The following is a 7,653-nucleotide window of genomic DNA, read 5'->3' as shown; positions in this document are numbered from 1 at the left end:
TGGTCAATGCCTGGAATGTACTACCTGACTCTGTAGTTTCTTCCCCAAACCCCCAAAACTTTAACCTTAAACTGTCTACTGTTGACCTCACCCCATTCCTAAGAGGTCTGTAAGGAGCGTGCATAAGTGCACCAGCGTGCCTACTGTCCCTGTCCTAATATTCCTTTTTACTTTGAAGTTTGAAGTTTGAAGTTTATTAGATTTCTATACCGCCCTTCTCCTGAAGGACTGAGGGCAGTGTACAGCCATATTAAAACACACAGATTTATAAAATTTAAAACCAAATTAAAATCAATATATAAAATTGGCCCGCAAATTAAAACATACATACACCCATAATAAAAATCGTAATTACTTACTCTTTTTATGTATTCAAATTATGTTTATACTTTTACCTGTTATCTTATATATGCTTGATAAATAAACTTATGATTATGATTAATTTGATCACATAAATCGTTGATATAGAGCAGTGATGGCTAACCTTTTCGCCATCGCATGCCAAAAGCGGGCGGAGTGGATTGCGTGCGTGTGTGCCCACACCCATAATTCAATGTGCCCCATCCCCCCACACATGCACGCGTGACCCCCCTGCTCTCCCCCCACTTTTGGCACGTGATGGCCCGGTAGGCCCATTTTTTGCCCTCCCCAGGCTCCAGAGGCTTTCTAGGAGCCTGGGGAGGGTGAAAATGACCTTCCCCACCCCCACTCCCCGGAGGCCCACCGGAAGCCCAGAAAGAGCCCATTTCCCGACTTCCGGTGGGCCCAGAAGGCCTGAAAATCAGCTGGCCAGCACGCACATGCATGCTGGATTGAGGTAGGGCAATGCCCGCGTGCCCACAGATATAGCTCCATGTGCCACTTGTGGCACCCATGCCATAGGTTCGCCATTACGGATATAGAGCAAGAAAAGTGTGGGACCTAAAATGCTGCCTTGTGGAACACCACTGTTAACTGATGCAGGATTAGACATTCATCCTTAAAAGTATGAGGGCTATTATTAACTTATTATTAACAACAATACACTGGTTTGCCAAATTGTCTGTAGATCAAAGATCCTACTTCGCATACTGTAAAACAGTCTGAAAAACTATTGGGCTAAAACTGGGTTTTAATCACATTTGTGACTTATTGCCCCCCAATGTGTTAAAATTCACTGCTTCTATCTTCATTGTTGGAAAAGATCGTCAGAAGTAGAACAAGTAAATTAAGACTGGACTCTTATCAACACCTAAGTCTATCCAATTAAAAAGAGTTATTAATGTGTCAGAGATCGGGTGGTTGTGTTTAACAAGAAAAATGGAGCGAGCGATTGCAAGTAGATTTACTTTGGTGCAGTATTTACTAAAAGCTGGAGAAATGAATGGACAAATGTTAAATGGTGCGAATGCTGGTAAAAAAGTAGGAGGTAGTATGTGATTTCTTGTGAGAAATGAATGTTTACTGGAAGAAACGGGAAAAGGGATGTATATAAGAGAGCAGCCACTTTGCTCTATGAAATGAGAATTGCATATCAGGAGAAACATCAAACTAAGTTGAATACAACAGGAATGGAATTCTCAAGAAATGTGTATGGCAGAGCAGGAAAAGATAGAGTCTGAAATGGATAGCTATTAAATGAATGTGAATTGAATATGAAAGTGAGTTAAAGGTTTGTCACAGAGAAAAGGGAGTTGACCAATTCTCCAAAGCACCTAAAGACAAGAAGTAATGAATGGAAGTGTAGCAAAGAGAGATCCAACCTAGAATTAAGGAGAAATTTCATATCAGAGAGAATAATTAATCAATGGAATGGCTTGTTTTCAGAACTTATGGGTGCTCCATCACTGGAGGTTTTTAACAAGCTTTGGAAAGGCCATTTGTTTGTAATGGTATAGGGTCTCCTGCTTGAGCAGGGGGTTAGAATAGAATAGAATAACAGAGTTTGGAAGGGACCTTGGAGATCTTCTAGTTCAACCCCCTGCTTAGGCAGGAAACCCTACACCACTTCAAACAAATGGTTATCCAATCTCTTCTTAAAAACTTCCAGTGTTGGAGCATTCACAACTTCTGGAGGCACGTTGTTCCACTGATTAATTGTTCTAACTGTCAGGAAATTTCAGGTTGGACTAGAAGATCTCAAGGTCCATTCCAACTCTATTATTCTGTACAGGTAGTCCTTGACTCACAACAGTTCATTTAGTGATAGTTCAAGGTTACAATGACACAGTGGTGAAATCTAAAATTTGTTACTACTGGTTCTGTGGGTGTGGCTTGGTGGTGGGGGGGTAATGTGATTGGGTGGGCGTGGCCATTTTTTTTTTTTTACTTTTAAAACCATTTTTTCTACAACCTCTTTGGCGAAGAGGTTGTAAAAAAAATGCTTTCAAAAGGCTCTGACGATCCCAGCTGAGTTGCCTGATCGGCAGAGGCTTTTTTTTCTTTTAAATGCCTCTGACGATCCCAGCTGAGTTGCCTGACCGTCAGAGGCATTTAAAAGAAAAAAAAAAGCCTCTGCTGATCAGGCAACTCAGCTGGGATCGTCAGAGTTTTTGAAAGCATTTTTTTACAACCTCTTCACCGAAGAGGTTGTAGAAAAAATGGTTTTAAAAGCCTTTGATGATCCCAGCTGAGCCGCGCGAGGCTTTTTTTTTACTTTTAAAAGCATTTTTTCGGCCGAAGAGGTTGTAGGAAAAAATGCTTTTAAAAGTAAAAAAAAAGCCTCTGATGATTGTGCGGCTCAGCTGGGCATGGGGGCGGGGCAGGGATTTTTGCTACCAGTTCTCCGAACCACCCACCTCCATTGCTACCAGATTGGGTGATCCGGTCCGAATCGGGAGCATTTCACCCCTGCAATGGCACTGGAAAAAAATGACTTATGACTGTTTTTCACACTTACGACCATTGCAGCAGCCTCATGGTCATGTGATCAAAATTCAGATGCTTGGCAATTGGTTGATATTTATGATGGTTACAATGTCCCAGGGTTACATGATCCCCTTTTGTGACCTTCTGACAAGCCAAGCCAATGGGGAAGCCATATTCACTCGACAACTGTGTTACTAAACTAACAACTGCAATGGTTCACTTAACAACTGTGGCAAGAAAGGTCATAAAATGGGGCAAAACTGACTTAACAAATGTCTCACTTGGCAACATAAATTTGGGGCTCAATTGTGGTTGAAGACTACCTGTAGTCTGTTAGTACATTAAGAGCCTTGGTAGTACAGTGGTCTAAGGCACCCTGTTATTAAGCTGGTTATTAAGACCAGCTGCCTGCAATTACTGCAGGTTCGAATCTCGCCAAGGCTCAAGGTTGACTCAGCCTTCCATCCTTTCTAAGGTAGGTAAATTGAGGACCCAGTTGTGGGGGCAATAAGCTGACTTTGTATAAATATACAAAAGGATGAAGGCTATTGCTGAGCACGTTGTAAACCACCCTGAGTCTCCAGAGAAGGGCGGCATATAAGTCAAATTAAAAAAAAAAAAGATAGTCTGGCCATATAGAGAGGATAAATTAAGATCAAACTACAAAACATGAGTTAACAGCACATGATTAAAAGGTGAAAGATGACTGAAAAAAATCATGATTAAATTGAAATGAGTTCAAAAAGAGATGAAAGGTTTAAAGAATAAAAAAAACAATATATGAAATGGTGCATGGACATGAAGGAAACAAGGAGGTTTGCAAAATTACAAAAACAATGTTGATGCAAATTAAATATAACTATATTATTTTTTCTTATTTCCTGGCTTATTATTTCTTACATCTTTTCCACATTTTCCATAATGTTGCTTATCTAAAAAAAAAAAAAAAGAATTGAGTGACACATTTATGTCAATTTAGCCCATGCTGACCTATTTGTTAAAAAAAAAAAATCACTGTTCAGAATTGATATAATTAGGTGAAACCTCATTTATAAATCATTTGAAGCTTATTGACATAGTTCACACAAATGTTAGGGCATGGCAATGTATTTGGTCTACTAAATGTGTTTTATAAACCCAACAACTGGAGTTTGCAGACCATAACTTACTCTCTAGCTTGGTTCATATAATTCAGTGTATGAATATGGAAGACAACTATCTTTGATAAACACTTTATATGCGAATGTCACCAATCATAACAGGCTTCTTTTTCCTGAGCCCCAATCCTATCAATTTTGATCTGAATGTGCGAATATAAATGTCACTTAGGAGCAGATTCCATTAATTGCTGCCAATTTGCATAGAAACAAGCTATATATCTCTAGTTTCTTTTGATTATCTTTTAGCCTACCTCTTGGGCTATTAATAACTCTGCTCCACTGAATTACAGGCTCTGGTTTCCAAATTGTGGCTTGTTTAAGTGCCATGTATCTCCACCTCAAAACTTTTTGAATATGAATCAATATGTGAGCTTGTCATCACTTTCCCCTGGTATTGTCTTCTTTTAAATCAATATTTCACTTCAAAGAAGAGTTTGATAATATTTCTATAGAAAGTGTCTATAAATACATCAGACCTGCCATCTTCTGGAGAGAACTGTGTCAAGATTTGGCTGACATTTTTACAGTATCTTTGGTGTATGTTACATAATGGATAAAGCCAACAGTCAGTACAGGATCCTTCAATTGTTTCTTTCATCTTGGGAGTGACTCAGTGAAGTCTGTTTTTTAACTGGTAATGATTTGCACTGTGCCATGATTATCCAACATCTGACAAATGGTTATCCAACATCTTAACAGTGTTGGATAACAGTGTTGGAGCATTCACAATTTCTGGAGGCAAGTTGTTCCACTGATTAATTGTTCTAACTCTCCTTAGTTCTAAGTTGTTTTTCTCCTTGATGAGTTTCCACCCATTGCTTCTTGTGCTACTCTCAGGTGCTTTGGAGAATAGCTTGGCTACCTCTTCTTTGTAGCAGCCCCTGGGATTCTTTTTTAAACCATGCTCAATTGGATTGACCCAGACTCAAGAGAAACACAAAAGCACTGGACCCTGAGCATGTCTTTATATCTCTTATAAGGATTGGAGAGGTGTTTTGTTTTGTAAAAACCAACATATAAAAGTGATATGTGAGTGCTTCCTATAATCTGTCCTATTGCCATCTCTATACTATGACAATTATGACATTATTACTAAGACAACTATTGTGCATAATACCAAGGGTGTCCAATCTCGGAATGGGACAACTTGACTCAGCCGCCTCACTCCAGCTTACTCACTTTGACCAAATCACTATGAGACAACTGCCATGCCATGGGACAACTTGCTGCAGTATAATTATAGTGGGAAGGTCTTGCTTTAGATTTGAACCTTCTCAAATGAGAAGTCCTTGAGGCTGAGATGAGCCAGAGAAATGGAATCCCAGTGGTTCATTGGCCAAGGCATATGCTCCATTGGCCAAGGCATGTGCTCCATTCCACTGGGGTGGAGATCTCTTCCAGGTTCTCCCTGCTCGGTACTGGTTTCTGGCCAGGTCAATCTCTACCTCTTCAGCCAGGATGTACCAGTTGTGGAGGCGGTTTGGGGCCCCTCGGGCTAGGCAGGCATGGTAGATGTCATCATTCAGCCCAAGGTTCAAATTTAAAACAAGACAAGGCCCACTATAATTTTCCCATGGTGAGTTGTCCTGTGGTGAGTTGGTTGTGGCAAGTTCTCCCACCACAAGTTGGCCACAACAAGTCAACCAAGGCAAGTTGGCAAGGATGAGTCAGCCAGGGTCAGTTGTCCAACATAGACCCTCCAACCTTGTCAATTTGAAGACCTGTGGACCAGTGGTGGGTTTCAAATTTTTTTACTACCTGTTCTGTGGGTGTGGCTTGATGGGCGTGGCATGGCTTGATGGGCGTGGCTTGATGGGCGTGGCAGGGGAAGGATACTGTAAAATCTCCATTCCCACCCCACTTCAGGGGAAGGATACTGTAAAATCTCCATTCCCTCCCCAATTGAAGGGAAGGTTACTGCAAAATTCCCATTTTCCCTCGATCAGCTGGGACTTGGGAGGCAGATAATAGATGGGGGTGGGGCCAGTCAGAATTTTTACTACCGGTTCTCCAAACTACTCAAAATTTCAGTCATGCTGAGTCATGCTCAAAATTTCAGTCATGCTGACTGGGGAATTCTTGGAGTTGAAGTCCACAAGTCATAAAGTTGTCAAGGTTGGACATCTCTGATATAGACTGTTACTATTCAATATAGTATGTTACTATACTCTATCACCATTAGCTTTTACTCTTGTTATCTATTTTTCTATTACAATTATCTATGTACTGAGCTTTATTCCATTACTAGCATGCAGAAACATTTTTTTTTTCTTAAGCCTGTTCTGTCTTAAGTTCCCTCTTTCTGAGGTTTCTTTGTCTCTTTCTGTTAAGGGCCAGTGGTTTTTTTTTTAATTATTAAATTTTTATACTAGCCATCTCCCTGTCAGGTGACTAACAGAATCATTACACCTTTTTCATATTGTACTTTGTCTTGCTGAGCCTCTTTTCCATTCTTTTGGACCATCCCCTCCCTCTGAAGGAAAAAACTCCTGCTTTTCTCTGGCTGCTGCATTCAGTTTGCTTGTGGCTGCCTGCAGAACTCTAAAGCACACCTTTACTCCATTCTTTTGTCATCTCCTTCTACACTTGTATTAAGTTATCTGCTTTATTGCAGATCTCCCATGCTGGTGCTAGAGACTGGAGGCTAAAACTTATGAAGGATGGTTGCAGGAATTGGGTATGTCTAATTTAATGAAGAGAAGGACTAGGGGAGACATGATAGCAGTGTTCCAATATCTCAGGGGCTGCCACAAAGAAGAGGGAGTCAAGCTATTCTCCAAAGCACCTGAGTGTAGAAAAAGAAGCAATGGGTGGAAACTAATCAAGGAGAGAAGCAATTTAGAACTAAGGAGTTAGAACAATTAATAAGTGGAACAACTTGCCTGCAGAAGTTATGAATGCTCCAACACTGGAAATTTTTAAGAAGATGTTGGATTACCATTTGTCTGAAGTGGTGTAGGGTTTCCTGCCTGAGCAGGGGGTTGGACTAGAAGACCTCCAAGGTCCCTTCTAACTCTGTTATTCTATTCTATTCTATTCTAAAAGGCTCAAACAGGAGGGGAAGAAGGCAGCACAGGTACCTGCAGCTATTTCGAGCAACCTGTTATTCCACACACCACACCTGAGAACTAGAATGGGAGGGGAAGAGATGCATGGAAAAAATAGACTGCCTTGATTTTGGAAGCATGTAGTTGACATCAGTGGTTGTATTCAGCTGGTTCTATCCGGTTCAAGCAAACCAGTAGCGGCGGCTGCGGGAAGCTCCGATCACCCACCCAGACATCATCATGTCCCATTTTTGATGCTCTGCGCATGCGTGGAAGGCCCTGCACGGAAGGCCCATGCACACTCACATTTGCGAACTGGTAGTGAAGGTAAATGAATATCATTCCTGGTTGACATGCTTCCAAAGTCAAGGCAACATCTGAACAGACAAATGAGGATATAAAACACAATACGGTACTAAAGTCTTATCTCCCAATTTCTGGAAAACATTCTTCCTTTGCAAAAGAGGATTTTTAGGATCCTTTAGGATTTTTTTACAATTTTTTTTTCCTAGTGGGAGTTTGAACTTACTTGATGTGGTATTGCCAGGGTTTTTTATATGACACATCAATCTGCAACCCTCCTGCTGTCTCTGCTTCCT

The sequence above is a fragment of the Pantherophis guttatus genome, chromosome 1 (assembly GCF_059756535.1).
Source record: "Pantherophis guttatus breed Tessera chromosome 1, ASM5975653v1, whole genome shotgun sequence".
Lineage (NCBI taxonomy): Eukaryota > Metazoa > Chordata > Lepidosauria > Squamata > Colubridae > Pantherophis > Pantherophis guttatus.
Note: the sequence above shows the minus strand (reverse complement) of the source record.